This window comes from Macrosteles quadrilineatus, unplaced genomic scaffold (genome assembly GCF_028750875.1).
Source record: "Macrosteles quadrilineatus isolate MER2022 unplaced genomic scaffold, UCM_ALF_1.0 Scaffold_3__2_contigs__length_128488019, whole genome shotgun sequence".
In the NCBI taxonomy this organism is placed as follows: Eukaryota; Metazoa; Arthropoda; class Insecta; order Hemiptera; family Cicadellidae; genus Macrosteles; species Macrosteles quadrilineatus.
Genome location: NW_026542596.1, coordinates 62535461 through 62551520, shown reverse-complemented (window position 1 = coordinate 62551520; position 16060 = coordinate 62535461). Strand labels below are relative to the sequence as shown.

At 36.6% G+C, this 16060-nt stretch overlaps 1 protein-coding gene across 1 annotated transcript in view; it reads left to right on the top strand.

Annotated features, from left to right (window-relative positions):
• Positions 1-1786: 1786 nt before the first annotated feature.
• LOC128989598 (protein toll-like) overlaps positions 1787-16060 on the top strand; it is a 41989-nt gene continuing 27715 nt past the window's right edge. The window contains exon 1 of the mRNA XM_054411531.1: positions 1787-1949. The gene's annotated coding sequence lies outside the window, so the exon portion shown is untranslated. The remainder of the gene's footprint in view (positions 1950-16060) is intronic.

Genomic DNA, 16060 nt, shown 5'->3' with positions numbered 1-16060 from the left:
TACATTATCATTTGACAAGGACCAACATGGACAACCAATTATTGCGGCTATAAGGGGGAAACATTTCTACAATACACTAAAAGCCAGATCAGCTTTTTAAAAATGATAAAATATTTATAATAAATGTTGATTGTATTAAACTGTTAATACATTGTGAGTATTATTATTAGTTACGTAATCTTTGAGTTGACCCTTTTAAACTCATCGGAATTTACGACTTATTGTTCTTGAATAAGTTTTTTTTTGTTTTTAAATAACTCCTTTACTATTGCAATTGCTCGATTTCGAGCAACATGTACACAAATGTAAAGTAATGTTTCATAACACAGTCAATATTATGGTTATTATTTTGCTAATAATTTTAGTTCTTCGTAAGTTGGAAGAGTTCAAACTCTAGGAAAGATTTTTTTGAAGCAAATAAAAGTACACCTTCAGAATAGTAGCCTACCTGCATGTTTATGTCGAGGGATCAATATTTTTCAATAAATTAATTTAATTTAGCAAGGAACTTGAAGATAAAATTTAATAACTTGAAAATAAAAAAATAGCTTTTTAATAAATGCTCAGACAGCCTTGGAGATTATGTATGGATAGGTTGAAGGTATTATTTGAGTACCTTGATCGTTTGTTCGCATTAACATATTTTTCAAAATTTGACATTGACATAGAAGATTAGAAAGTAGGTTTTTGTACTTTCTATGTTGGTATTTTAGCATGGTTTGCTGACACAAGTTACTTCACTTTTTACGATTGGAATGCATGCATTTCTTTGACATTTAATTTAATTTTACCTACTCTTAAAAATACCTTTCCTGATTTTAAAACATCTACCTATAGTCCATATAATATTGTATTTCTATTATACCTGTCAAAAAAATACAAAATTGAGGATGCCTGTTTTGAAGTATCTACACTGACTATCTGTCAATCTACTGATGTTATTATACAAATTTACGATACAAATCAATGTAATCTAAAATTGTTTAAATTAACGTCTACTTTTTTAGGATCCGACTACACCGTAAACTGAAGCAGGTTTCAATCTTTACTTATTCTTAATACTTAATCTAAATAAATGGGATTGGAAAAATGTGTATGTAAAAATCAATATTATGTGGATTAGCGAGTACAGTTTGGTCAAAATATCTTCAAAACTCGAATCTTATTTGTTTAATGGATGTCATGTGCTATTGATAAGAGTTGGATACATTCTACTATTAACATACTCATTTTTTATGTTGCAATTTTTTTTATACTTAAATTATCATGACTTTATATTTTGAAACACAGGATATCATCATAACAATAATACATAGGTACTTTGCACATAGAAAGGCGTAAATGGAGCATTAGTATCTCCTAGTCTAAGTTTAGAACTAAAAGAGAATTAGCATGTTCGTAAGAAACTTCATTTTCGTTTTTTTTAAACATAGGCTACATATGTGTGTATATCACATTTCACATTACCGTCATGGAAATACTTTAATTTCAATTTCTCTATGCGGGTTTCCAGCTTACCCAAGTTGAGAAATGGCAGACATTCCCTTCTTATAAGACATAAAAGTATTAAATTCATTCCTCCGAATAAATTTGATATTTTTATCCAATCCAAATTAAACAGAGAATCCTTTTCTTACACCTACTTCCTCCTGAGTTGCTTTTGTAAACAGTGCGAGTGCAGCTGCCGTTTTCAGTGGTGGGGATAGAGGAAGGATGGGGAGGGGGGTCACGTGATGCTGGTCAGCGCGATAGACAGACAGACAGACAGACAGTCAGAGTGTGTACGTCGTCGCAGGAGGGTGTGTCGGGTAATTGTTTGCGAGTTGGAATGTTAGGTGTGAGTTTGTACAGTTTTAGCTAACTTTTGTATTACACATAGTTCTGCGAGTCAAGATGGAGCGTTGACCTTCACTACTTCCTTCTGTTGGAATTTATTCACGAAATTTCAGGTAAAGATTTATGTTGTTACAGTATTAACCTAAATATACTTTTCATTCCAATCTGCAGTATTTACAGTTATATTTTACAATGACAACACCGTAGTGTATCTAACAGTAATAGGGTAATAGTCATGCGCATTTCGCATCATTTCTGAACGTAATTGGAGCGTAAAGTTTGCAGTGTTCTCATTGGTTGTCTACGTCACCGGTGCGTTGTTAAAACATATATTATATAGGAAAAGAATGAACTGAGCAACCGATGGCAATTGTTAAACTTAACTGCGCACATTGTTCATTCACTTTACCGTCCTGTCATTCCATATAGGTCTTGTCATGCCACTTTCCACTTGTATTTAATACACTAGTTTGTTAGAACATTATTTTAGGTTAGGAAAAGAATCAACTGACCACCGATGATAAGTTGACTGCGCACATTGTTCATGCACTTTACCGTTTACCACCACTGTCATTCCAGAGGACTTCAGCTCGTGCTCGGTGTTTACTTGTTTTACATTTGTTATTCCATGTTATTTTTGCTAGCTGGACTAGCTATTTGTGTATGAGCGCAATGACTGTTTGTGCTCGTAATAACTGTACACAAAAGATTTTTCCTACCACCATAATTTAACTTAAAGCATACGGTATATAATAGCCATAATGACACACAGGATGATATTTTTACATGTAGGCCTACAGTATAAAAAATTAAATTTTGATTTAGGTTATGTTTGCTTTCTTAAGGTTTTCATATTTGATTACCGGTCGTTAACTAACGCAAGCCTGACCTGATCCGTGGCTGAGATTGGTGTTGAGATGACAATTCCGAAATCAGCTGATTAGCGTGCGGGAATGAACCATTCTCGCTCAAGAGCGGCAATGAGCTATTTTGCGTTAGCATACGTTTAAACAGGTGTGGCAATGTGATCATTTCCTTGTAGATCATTACCGGTACCTTTCACAGATTAGGCCTCTCGCCCACTATACGATTTCGGTCGTACGACACTGTGTCGTACGATATTCTTATCATATGTGTGATCCTCGCCCACTTTACGACACTTTGTCGGATAAATGGCCAGTTGCTCGGTAGCCATGGAGGAGTGGGTGTGTTGCGCAATATCTTAACCATGTTTTTTTGTCAAACAATGGATCCGTTACGTGTTGTTGCTATGTGGCTGCTATGGCGTAGAATTAAGCGTCGTAGGGTTAAGCGGAAGTATTGGATTCACCCTATTAATCAAAGTAGGGAACACACAGGATCATTTCAAACTCTTTTTGATGAACTTCGGCATGATGATAACAAGCTTTTCAACTACTTCAGAATGTCTGCTGCATACTTTGATGAATTACACCAGAAAATAAAAGCTACAATTGCTTACCAAAATACTAACTGAGGAACTGCATCACTTCTAAAGAAAGTCTAGTTATTAGGGTACGTTGAGGTTAGTAAGATTACATTTTATATTTGATACGTTTTGTTGGAAGTGGTCAATGTGGGGCTACATCATTAAAAAAGTAATTTTTTTTATGTTTAGATTTTTCCTAAGTTAATGTAGGTTAATGTTAAGTTAATGTTCCTATTTAAAGACATCTTAAAATTATACGAGTCCGTGCCATTTAACAAGTTTTTAACATTACTTATGTTTGTCATATTACTTTCATAGGTTTTGGGATGGTTTTGGTCAAAGGTGTGTATGTTCGAACAGGTTTTGTATTGTTTTTAAATATTAATACTATTTGTTTAAACATATAATCTGCAAAAAGTAATACTTAGGTATCTTAGACAAACTATTTAACACAATATAATTAATAACAATTGTTATACAAAAATTACGGAATAATAAAAGTCGCATTGTTTTATAATTTTGTTTAAATATTTACTTATAAGTAATGCAGTGCATTAAAATAATATGAAGAAAAAATATGAACGAACTGTCAGGAATACAGACAAAATCAAAATCACGCAAAATGTTGGCTGAAAAGACAAAAACTAAGCGATATATCAAACATTATAATAAACAAGTAGCCTATGAATTAATTGTAAAAAATATATGCATGATCAAAATTATGCAAAAAAACTATTTCAAAAGACGAAAACCCAATTTTAAATGACAAAACTTAAATTAGCGAAAGTCATGCGAAGTGAACAGCGTGAAGGCTCAACGCGAAATAGGACTAGGAGGACTTGGGGAGAACGCACGACATACGATAAAAATCGTATAGTGGGCGAGCGCCCATTTGATCATACACGCCACTGCGAGTTAGACAGTCGTACGACAGTCGTGTATCACAGTGGCAGTGGACGACTGCTTCACGACAGTTTATCGTAGTCGTGAGATTATCGTACAGTGGGCGAGCTCTCATAAGATCCAATGGTTCACTGTTGAAATGTTGTCGTTCCGACACAGTGTCGTACGACCGAAATCGTATAGTGGGCGAGGGGCCTTATTCAAATTTTTTTGCAGAGAGATCTTGATGAAGTCTTGTAGAAAATTGAGAGAAAAAAACAGTAACCTTAAATTACCCTAAACTGTCGTGGTTTGTTTTTTAGAGATTCTGTAAATGGGATACACAGTATATTAATGCTTCTGTACCAGCAAACCAAAGTAAGTTACGCATGAAAATTAAATGTTGATTTAATTAGTGAATGTCCAACCAGGTTAACTGCAAAATTGCCTTGCAGATGCTGCAGGATTACTGTGGTGGGGGTATTTTATAATTCGCCAAGCTTTGCAATACCTCGGATAATCTATGATGGCAATGCTCATACTGTATTTATAAAACGTCGAGTTGAGGGGTTATCTAAAACTACGCCTTTCATTTATTAATTTCCATTTGCTAGATCAAAGAGGCGAAAGTTCAACATGTGGTTTCCTTGGGTTATCTGTTGTGGCAGCACTGGCCTTCGACAACTAGCATTTTATCAGCTTTTCGAAGGCGAAGCTAATTTTGTTGAATGTTTCCGTAAGGATGGAAATCCCTTTATAATTTAATCTATAACCTCAAAAGAGAATAAATACTCACCACATGACAACGCTTCACTCAAAGTATCTCCACTGAGGTATAAATTACGGATTACGTTCTACAGCACGTCGTGTCCATTGTCCAGTCAATATCTCATGAGTTATGACCTTCTTCATCATTCGTCTCCATCAGTGAAGCAATTTGTAACGACCGTAACGAATATTAACGCTTTTCTCGTGAGTACACACGTTTGACACGCCGGAAGTTCTTGATCGTTGCCGGATTTCCGGTAGATAAGGACTTTTGACCGTTGTGGCCGGTGCACCATGCGTTATCATGGCGTTATACTAGTTGCGATTTTTTGCTTGAATGTTTTTAGAAAGGTTTTATGGGAGTATCTTGTCGTTGCCACTCCAACTATATGGACCATGGCAGTTGAAAATTAGACATCCTCGATTTTGCTTTGAAGTTGAAACTCATAGCCTTGGTTAGTGAATAGCACTTGTAATAATATGATCCATTGCCGGTGGCGTAAATAATACGATGTCAGTATGACTTTGAACTTCGAAACAGCTGATTACAGTTGCTTACAGTGCAGCTGGTTTATAAATGTTACGAAAAAATAGGCACTTTATTTGATCTTAGTCTATACCCAAACCCAAGATTATTTTGCAACATTTTCAACATTCATGTTTTCCACAAGCAAAAAAAAAACAAACAATCATCCGACCTTTTTTCTAGCTTCAGGTTTTATATTTAAATCGAGTTCTATATACATAAATCAAACAAATTAAATTTCAAAATGTAATTTCAACTCGTGAGATGTTTATTACGTTGAAGGAGTGTGATCGATCCAACTTTCTTAAAACTGTTAAAACAAACAAAACAGTTCGGTATAGCTAATAGCTAAAAACAAAATGGAATCAGTTTTGTCACGAATGGGGGAATGCATGTACTACCCAGGTACTACCCCATCGTGTTTTGTTATTTATTAAAATAAATGGCGTACCGGTAGTTTTACGAATAGTCCACCAAGCAAACCAATAGTTTCTTTGCGAATCTTGATTATATCACAAACATGACCGCTATATTGGAACTTGTAATGATATGAGTCATTGGTGGAGGTATGTGGGTGAAATACTGTATACCATTTTAAAGCTTGAATCGCTCTTTCAATATGTATACTGTACTGGTCGAAGGATACAGCCAACCGATTCTTCTAGCTCAGCCCTTGTTGATCAATCTCTTCAGTTCAGCCGCCCCTAGTCGATTCCCACCCCTTGTCCAACGGCCAGTAGCCCTATAGCCTATTTTGCCGCCTGTTGCGCCATAATTGCCGCGTTCCGCCCTGCGCCCAGCTGTTTATTATTGTGTTGTCAGGTTCGATGCTGCCTATTGTAGCCAACTCTGATCCATGACTTCCCATGTACAGAACACCGGATAAGTAGGCCTGGGGGGTTTGTATGGAGGTATTTTAGAGGGGTTTGTGTTGATTGATCAAATTACTCAGATTTGTTTAGCTGAGGGAACTTAGAACTTTCTGTGTACTGCAGGGGGAGGGTTGTGATTGGTAATCATTGTTGTGGGCCTTGATTGCACAAGTTTAAACACTAGACTCACTAGGGTGGGCTGTGATTCTTGAATGCTTAAAGTGAGTTATGCAGTACGTTTTCTGTGGTTATGCCCATGTAAAGCAGGGGGTTAAACCTAACATCGGTTTAAATTATTTCTCATGTTTAATTACAGTAGGTGCTTAATTATTGTGTATTGTGGTAAAGAAAATTGAATTAATTATCCCATCGGAAAGTTTTTAACAAAATGTTTACTAATTTTCATATTTTTTTATGTGCGTGTGTTGCATAAATTGTGTAGGCGATGATTTAAATTTTACCCCAAAACGTATTGTCCAAACGATCTATAGTCATATTTCGGTCAAGCGAAGACAATTGGAAAGTACACAACTAAAAGGGAAGTACAAAATGTAAATATTAGAGCAACATTTGTAAAAAAATGTGAATATTTACCAAAAGTAATTCAAATGTAAAATTATTCGCAGAGATGTATGCACTGTAATTGTGTTTTCTAACCTTTGACTTTGATCAATGCAAATGTCATATAGCCTAATTTTAAAATCTTTTGGTCATTAGCACGCAACAAATTACCAAACATCAAGACGTTAGAATTATAAACTATATGGCAAGTAGTACTGTATATTTTCACCGTTCATTTTGTTTTAAAAAGCATTACCATACTTTTCCACGATTGAGTGGGGACGCACCCCATTTGCGTATTTTAACCTTCCTTAAAGGACAAAATCGATCTGTTCTGTGGCTTGTCCCGTTACAAAAATGATCGTATCTATTGTAAGCCGTAGAAAAAACACCCTCCAAACCTCGTTATAAATTAAAGTCTGCATACCGTATCCTAATCCTCCTACAGATGCCAATAAATATCTGTCGTCCTAAAGCCAATAGTTTTCTCAGTATCTGCCTCCGCCCTCTAGCAGGCAACCCTTTAGTTTTGTTCTCGGGCATCGCCCCACTGGCTTGGCGACCTGACTCAGTTCTTGGTACCGGTCCAAGACCTACTCGCGTCGTCTGCGCTGAATAAGTGATTACACACAAAATGGCGGAGTCGCACCTAGGTTTGGCCACTCTTTTGTTTTTGGGCTTGGATGCCTAGAGAGAAGGTTACTATTACTGCTACAGTGTTCATGGTAAATCGGGGTTTGTGTTTAAAAAGTGCTTTATCAACGTTTTTGTAGATTTATTTTATTCCCCGGTAAAGGATAGAAGAAATCGGATACCGTTGCAATTTTACTAAGCAGTTTGTCTTGAAGTTTCTACAACGTATTTTGCGCACCCTAAGAAAATTTTAGGCCTATCTACTAAGTAGGTTTTAAGTTATTGGTGTATTTGTAATTTGATAACCCCGAGCTCGTACATAAGTTCAAATTTTATCTTTACAAGACGATATCTTTATCCATTTTTACCCCCAGGATTTTTTACACTCGCTACAATTAAGTAGATTCTATGCAAGAGTCTGCGTGTTTTAAGAACATTCCTTTTAGACGCTGTTTGTATGTAAGGTACCGCTGTTTGTAGGTACCGTTCCAAATCTTGATCTTGTTACAGTATCATCTAAAGTCAAATATTTTCCTAGCATCATTATATAGTCCAATGACGTGTGGTGTCTCTGGTGAAAAATTGACTCCACTTAGAATCAAACCAGCAACCTTCATATATGTAATCAATAATTCAATATACGTATCCCTCCACCCGTCCCATTAGACCTACAGTAAAGAAAATGTTCGTTGTTTGACCCATTGTTATACGCGTAGTACAGTAATAAAATAAACAACGTGCTGCAAGTACACTTTTACATTATAAATTGTGATTTTTAGAGTTTTCATGTGTGTTTCACGTTAGTTCCCATATAATTTCTTCAAGCCTAAGAACCATTGTTCGGTCGAAATAAGATTGTTGCTGTTTTCTCCTGCCTAGTTACAAAGTACAGACCATACACTATTGTGTGTCTACAAAGGTTTGCGAGCGGCCCTGTGCTGATCTGAGTGGGATGTCTTGTAGGCATATCTCGTGTGTCGAGGTCAACCATCGGCGACTGAGGTCTGGGCTATTCTGGCAATAGAAAGTTTCTCTGCGTGAATGTATAGCACACACCACAAAGTCAGGAATAGAATATATCAGTAATTGCTTTGTTCGTTTAATTAGCGCTGTGTTTTGCCATCCTATTGCAATTTCTAAGCCACAGATTTAAGAATTTAACGTTTTCGTCCACGTGGCATTGCCTACTGATTACAGATGGTTTAGTACACAATTTTACATTTGCCTCACTCCAGTATTCCAACCAAACGACACAAAACAGCGTGCTTTAAATCCGTGTACGCTTGCAAATAGGTTGGCAACACGATATTACGACTACGATCAGCTGTTGCAGTGTTTCCCATTTCGTTCAACGCTTGGATTTTAAAAACGTTTTGTATAGTGTTTGAAAGACTAATTATTTATATGCTTTATAGTAACTAGAGGACAAATTTAATGTGTAACGCGAGTGCAAAATGCCTTTGCACACTAGTTGCACAAATAACTATAGTCTTGTATTAGAGACATGTTTTAGACGATGCGATACAACAATAACACTAGTGTTGTCTTGGCTACAACCAACAGGAATGTGTCAGGTATATTTTATAGCTTACTGAATACTTTGCTTCTGCTTATAGAATACTATGAATCACGGTTGTGGGTGTGTTATAGCATTGGCTATAGTCAATGATTATAATCTGTATAGTGGACCCTGTCTCATACCCTTCGTCTGGGGACTAGCCAATGGTTTATGGCCCGAGCCAGTGAACAGGAAACAAGTTCCATCATACCATAGACAACAATAATTAAATATAGATCGTAAGCTGTGTTGCGGTTACCATAGGTTCTGGCGCACACCGTTGGGAGCGCCATGTAGTTACGGCGTACGCGCTACGTAACTACACGGCGCTCCCAGTGGTGTGCGCCAGAACCTATGGTAACCGCATCCACAGAAAACATACTTAGGAGGTGAATTGAATGATCTGCGGTGATTGGGTGAATCTCACAGCGTGAGTCATTCCCAAGGATAATCATCACGAAGGCGACAAATCACAACCAGTCTAGAGCTGACCACACTAACACATGTGGGTACTCACACAATAACACCACTTAGCTAACATGGCCACATGGTCACGTAGGCACTACTGTAGGCAGTAGCACATATAACTTGCTGGCCTGAAACTCACCCATTGACTTTGGATACTGGACGCAAATGCGATTAAAGACCTAGGTGTGCAATTTATTCACTTTAAATTTTACTTTCTCCCTCTATACATGGTATATGGAGAAGGTATTGTTTACGTAAAAATTTTCTAGTTTGAGTTTTGAGTGTATATACCCGTTGTGGGTCCCCTGTACCCAAACAGGTTGTTTTTGAGGTGAGGTCCGTGTATGTGCGGATGTGTACAGAGTCCAACCCTGTTGTCCGATTTTGATTAAATTTGGTATGTAGGTTTTTAAAAATTTTTATTTTTAATCGTGATTTTCCCATGAAACCCATAAAATAACGGGAAAATCGGATTTTCTAAAGAATGGCCCGAACGGTTTTGATAGACATTTTGTAGGTTGTAGCCCTTTAAATTCTGAACAAAATTGTAGAACTCCCCTTTCTGTAAAAATTACGGTTAAAAAGTTATTGTGAATGAAGTTATTTTCCCATAAAATAACATATTTAGTATGTTATAGTCCTTTAAATTCTTAACAAAATGGGACCAATAACATTTCCTTGAAAATTACTGTTCCATAGTTATTGTAACTTATGTAATTTTCCCATAAAAAACCCCCATCAATTAACAAACATCGGATTTTAGAAAAAAAAACCCGGTTTTGATGAAAATGAATGTGTTATGTCCCTCATTAGTCCAGTCAAGGAATGAGGTGTTGAGTGCGTGAGCAGGTAACTAAGCGATTCCTTCAGAAACTTGTTCAGGGGGCTTAGGGTGTTAACATACCAAAAGTCCTGACTCCTATAGTCTGATTTTTACCGGAGTGCGGCTGGAGTTCAGACCTACCTGCGAGGGACCCGACTCACGCACGCACACTCACCACCGTCCTAATTGCCTGAAAGCCCCGATCCCCTATTCACTAAAGAAATATAATATCTGTTGTATGATACCTCAAAATTGCAATTCATTTGATGTTAGATATACAGTAAAATGGTTAGTGTTAGTAAATTTGTTGTTTAATTCAATGAAAAATGAGTCCAAACACGAAATGATTATGACAAGTAGCTAGCTAATAAAAACGTGTTAAAATATTCGTAGCTTTTACACTTTGTAAGCAAAATATATATTGTTTGGTATCATTTTACTAAGCATTTTGAACTGAAGTCAAAAGCGTCACCAGATTTTATAACAAACGTAAAATTAAAAAATTGATATTTTAATTTCCGGGAGCCAGTGATGACTCGCGCGGCAGGACAATAGTCCGCCCCACGTCCGTCCTAATCCCTTGCGTCTGTGTGTGTGAGGCCTGCGTGTGTGTGAGTAGGGTCGACCCTTCAGCCAGCCGCTTTCCGTCAGCAATCACACTATAGGTGGTGAGCCAGGGGGTGGAGGGGGGAACAGGGGGGGGGGAAAGGTACGCATTTTGGGTTTTTTGATTATATCTCGAAAACTATCAACTTTTTGTATACTATAGTAAATTATAAAATTGAAGAAGATTAAATTTTCTACAAGAAAAGTATATAATGTGTTTATTTTGGTTCAAAACAGATAACGAGTTATAACTTATTTAATTGATATCTTATTAAAATCTTCTTCCATAAGAAATACATGTAAATGAGTATGCGAAATGGGGCGAATCCTATCCGCCCAAATGAAATATAAATGATATTCTGGAAATATTGACAAAATGTCCAGTAATTTGACACTTTAATCATTAAAATTGATCCAAAATTAAGGCGAGGGCGAGGTAACAAAATTTCGAGTTTTGGTGTTTTTTTATTGGAAATATAAAAAAAACCTTAAATCATCCCATTTTTAAACGCTCACCCTCGCTTTAATTTTTGACAAAATTTCATGATTAAAGTGTCAAATTACTGGAAATTTTGTCAATATTTCCAGAATATCAGTTATATTTCCTTTGGGCGGATAGGATTCGGCCCATTTCGCATATTAATTTACATGTATTTCTTATCGGAAGGAGTATTTTAATAAGATATCAATTAAATAAGTTATAACTCGTAATCTGTTGAACCAAAATAAACACATTATATACTTTTCTTGTAGAAAATTTAATCTTCTTCAATTTTATAATTTACTATAGTATACAAAAAGTTGATATTTTTCGAGATATAATCAAAAAACCCAAAATGCGTACCTTTCCCCCCCCCTTTTTCCCCCCTCCACCCCCTGGCTCACCACCTAGGAGTCAGGACTTTTGGTATGTTAACACCCTAAGCCCCCTGAACAAGTTTCTGAAGGAATCGCTTAGTTACCTGCTCACGCACTCAACACCTACTTTTGGATCATTCATTGACTGGACTACATCCTAAACAAAATAGAGCAACCCTCATTGCTGTAAACAAGTACGGTTCAATGGTTATTGCAACTTGTGATTTTTCCCAAAATATCATAGTGTTACTCCCACCACCCATAGGTTGTTGACCATCTTATGGGAGAAAGTAAGTCAGATTGCTGATACCGTTTATTTTACTTCGCATTTCAAGAGTATCCTATAACTGGCAATTTTGTTGCGGTCAAACAGATGGTCACTTTGTTGAGTTTTCCGCGTGTTGTGGTACAGCTGTGAATCATCCAAGGATGTACATGAGTCAAGTAGTCCTCATTCACCCCAGATTGTGTTGACGCCGTGTATTTCTATCCAATAACAAACAAGTCGTTAGCTTACCTTATATAACCTGTCTCGCCTTACAGGATCTTGACTCGTCTTGTCGTCTAGTCAAAATATTTTATGTTATGCTATTGCGGGTTGAAATCTGTTGGGTGTGTCCAAATGCAAAATCCAAATTGGGTCAAGATATGTAAAGAGTAGTTTATTTAATTTTATAATTTCCATCATGATATTGTCATATTTCTTATTCAGAATTCGTTTGCAGCATATAGGCCTACAGTCACTGACAATTTTACCTGTTCCAGCAATTGTGTACGATAGCAAGTCTAATCCATTTTTCACTACTGTTATGTTAGGTATCCCATAACGCAAATTTTAAATCGGACAAAAAACTCGTGGTTGTCAGTGCAGATCTCAAAATTTCGTCATATTTCTATTCCTTATGTCATTTTTTGTTGTACTGTAATTTTTGTAATTGATCACAAATTTTCACGATTGAATTATTAAATTTTAATCTCGGATGAAATCAATCACCCTACTTTATAACTGAGAAAGATTGGATGTATGGATAGATGGATGGATGTTCTGGTGACAAGTAAAATCGAAAAATACTAAACCGACAGGGTTGAAATTTGGTATCACATTCCCGATTAACATACAGACATATTCTTATCTCAAAATTCATTTCGGGCTCCTCGGCTCCTCCCAGGGCTACGTCCAAATTCACCAACATTTTTGCAGTCGTTTCTAATGTCCAAATTCACCAACTTTCTACCTGGAGCAGGTACGATATTTCTCCCGGCGGGCGGGTAAGCTGTGATTGTTTCAGGCAGCTTTAGGTTAGGTTTGGATAGGTTAGGTTAGGTTTGGTTAGGTTAGTTAAGTTAGGTTAGGTTACAGTACACTCGTGCCAAGACGAGACGGAGCAGGCGATGGCAAACTATTCGGAGGGAATTCCTTCCCCGCCCGCCGGGAGAAATATCGTACCTGCTAAAGGTAGAAAGTTGGTGAATTTGGACATTAGAAACGACCCCAAAAATGTTGGTGAATTTGGACCTGGCCCCTCCCAGTGGCTCTAGAGTTATTAGATTTGTACTTTTCTATGGTATATGGTAACATTACTAATAAAGCTAATATTAGTATATATAACTCGCATGTTAAAGTTTGCGTGTTTGTTTGTTTGAAGTTCAATTACGCATTAAATTCTGGTCAGATTGGGCTGAAATTTGGTGTGATGATAGCTCACGTTCCCAATTGACATATAGACATATTCTTATCTCAAAACTCCTTTCGGGCTCTGCCCCAGTGGTCCTGGAGTTTTCCATGTTAACCTTATGAGTATTTATATTTAAAAGGAATTAAAGAATTCTGTCAGCTATGATAGTAAATAGCATTAAAAAGTTATAAGGTTCACCAACAGGATGCAACACTATTAATTTGCATTTATGACAACAGCTAATTTGAACCAAGCAGCTACAAAAAGCAACATTATGGATATGGTAGACAAACATTAGACAAACTAGTAACGTGTATTGGATACAATCTACAAAATAATTCACCACAATCATCAATACTAATTCATAATGATTCAACAATAGTCCTCCATCTTGTAGCTGGAGTGGCCTTGAAGCTGGAATGACTATCGTTTTTTTTTTCACTGAAATACTTCATCATTGTCATTGTAGTTTAAAATGTTTCGTACAGTAGCAAGCCTAAAATCCCGCAGTAGTATCAGTTCAATCAACCAGTTTATCGTTTTCAGAAGACTACATTTGATTTGTATGAGAAATTGCTGTTATGGTAGTCAAAGCGCCGAGAGTGCTGGGTACGAGTCCATCCAATCACAAATGGCTTTTAATACAGTACCGGTAGTATGATGCCTAGTGCCTACAATAATGTGTCCGTTAGCCTACCTTGATATTTATATACCAGACTTTAAGGCTGCTAGAACTTTCTCTTCATCAGAGAATCAATACGAACCGCCTTTGGAAATGTGATAATCATCGTTACATTGACAACACACACCTAGAACACACACCTTGCTGAATATGAATACGAGATGGGTGAATGGAGTTGTCACTGGACCATATCTTTGGCCATTATTTATTGAAAGCCTTAAATCACTAAGCTATCCAGCTATCTATCTATATTATTAAAAGAATTTGTTGGATTATTGTGTGCAGAAAATCGACCCCTAAATACTTATTTTTATAGGGATATTAGGTATCAATATAAAGCTGCTCTTATCCTCTAGATGTGCTTTTTGCGGATTTGGACGATATCCCGTGAAAGCCCTTCGTCCTATACAGGGCCTGATTACCCATTAGGCTAATTAGGCTGCAGCCTAGGGCGCCAGTCAGCCAAGTGTTTTAGGGGGGGCGCCAGACAGCTAAGACTTAAAGTTGGGACTGGTGGCGTAAAGGCCCCTTCTAAAGGCCCTAATAAAATTGTTTTAGGCCTAGGTGACAGTTAACTTAGAACAGTTAATTTAGAAAGTACGTATATTATTGTTTGGTTTTTTTGATATTTTACGTTAGGTCTACTTTTAATTTAATACAATCATATGTTGAATAAACTGTAAAATAAATACATTTTTTTAAATCTAAAAGTTTTACATTCCTTGAACAAACGATTTGTTACTATTTTAAGCCTCGTTCGCACTAGTGCATCACGACACGGATTGGCGGCTATCATGGCATTTGTTTCACATTGAACATAAGGCAAAAAATTGCAGGTTGTCCGTTGCCGGCGTCCCTGGGGCTGCCAGCATTTTCCACCATATGTTCAATATGTTTAAAAATTGTGTGACGGCTGCCCGTCTGTGCCGTGCCGCCCTAGTGCAAACGAAGCTTTATAAGGTCGTACTGTGAACTTGGTTTAAACTATGTCTTTACCTTCTGTATCTATATTTGACCAGAATTAATAGTGCCTATGACTATGTCATATTGTTTAGCTCTTGAATTAAAAATATTATCTCAAAAGTTGAAAGATTTGCAGTTTTAAAAGTTCCTAATCAAACCATGCATTAATTTATGATCAGCTTTCTTTTGTTTTTAAATAAACTGAATAGTAGTACCTATAATGCCTTAGGTAATTTTTAATTTTTGAATTCAGAATTAGTATTCATACTTTGAAATTTTGAAAGTGGTGGCAGAGAGGAGGGCTAGCGGTAAGGAGGGGGGGGGGGGGCGCGAAAAAACGTCAGCCTACTGGCGACTAGAGCCAATCAGGCCCTGGCCTATAGGATTTTAAAATTTCATAGTTTTAAAAAGTGCTGAATTCTGTTCGTTGTCAATAATTTGAACTTTTTCAAGTTTACAATTGTTTACATCAAAACAGATGACCATGGTACAATTTTCTTTACATCCATGCGAAAATGGGGTTATCTGTTGTAGTGGTGGTGTTTCAGTGAATGCAAGTAAAATATTGTAATGTTATTTGTGTAAAATGTAATGAAGAAAATTACTTACGTTAGATATTGTGTAGTGAGAGGATTTTTGTGTTTTCATAGTATGTTTTATTAATGTTTTAGTGAATTCAAGTAAAATATTATAAAGTTATTTGTGTAAAATGTAAAGAAGTGTTTCATGACTTACGTTAGATTTTGTGTTTTCATGGTATGTTTCATTACTATTTGTAATTTTCCTAAGATCCCTAGAAGAGACCAGTGCAGCAAGGAAAATAGGGACACAGACAATATAGTTGTACTTTAATGTTTCTGTTGTCTGTGATAGGGATATGATGAGACATAATCGCTTTCAC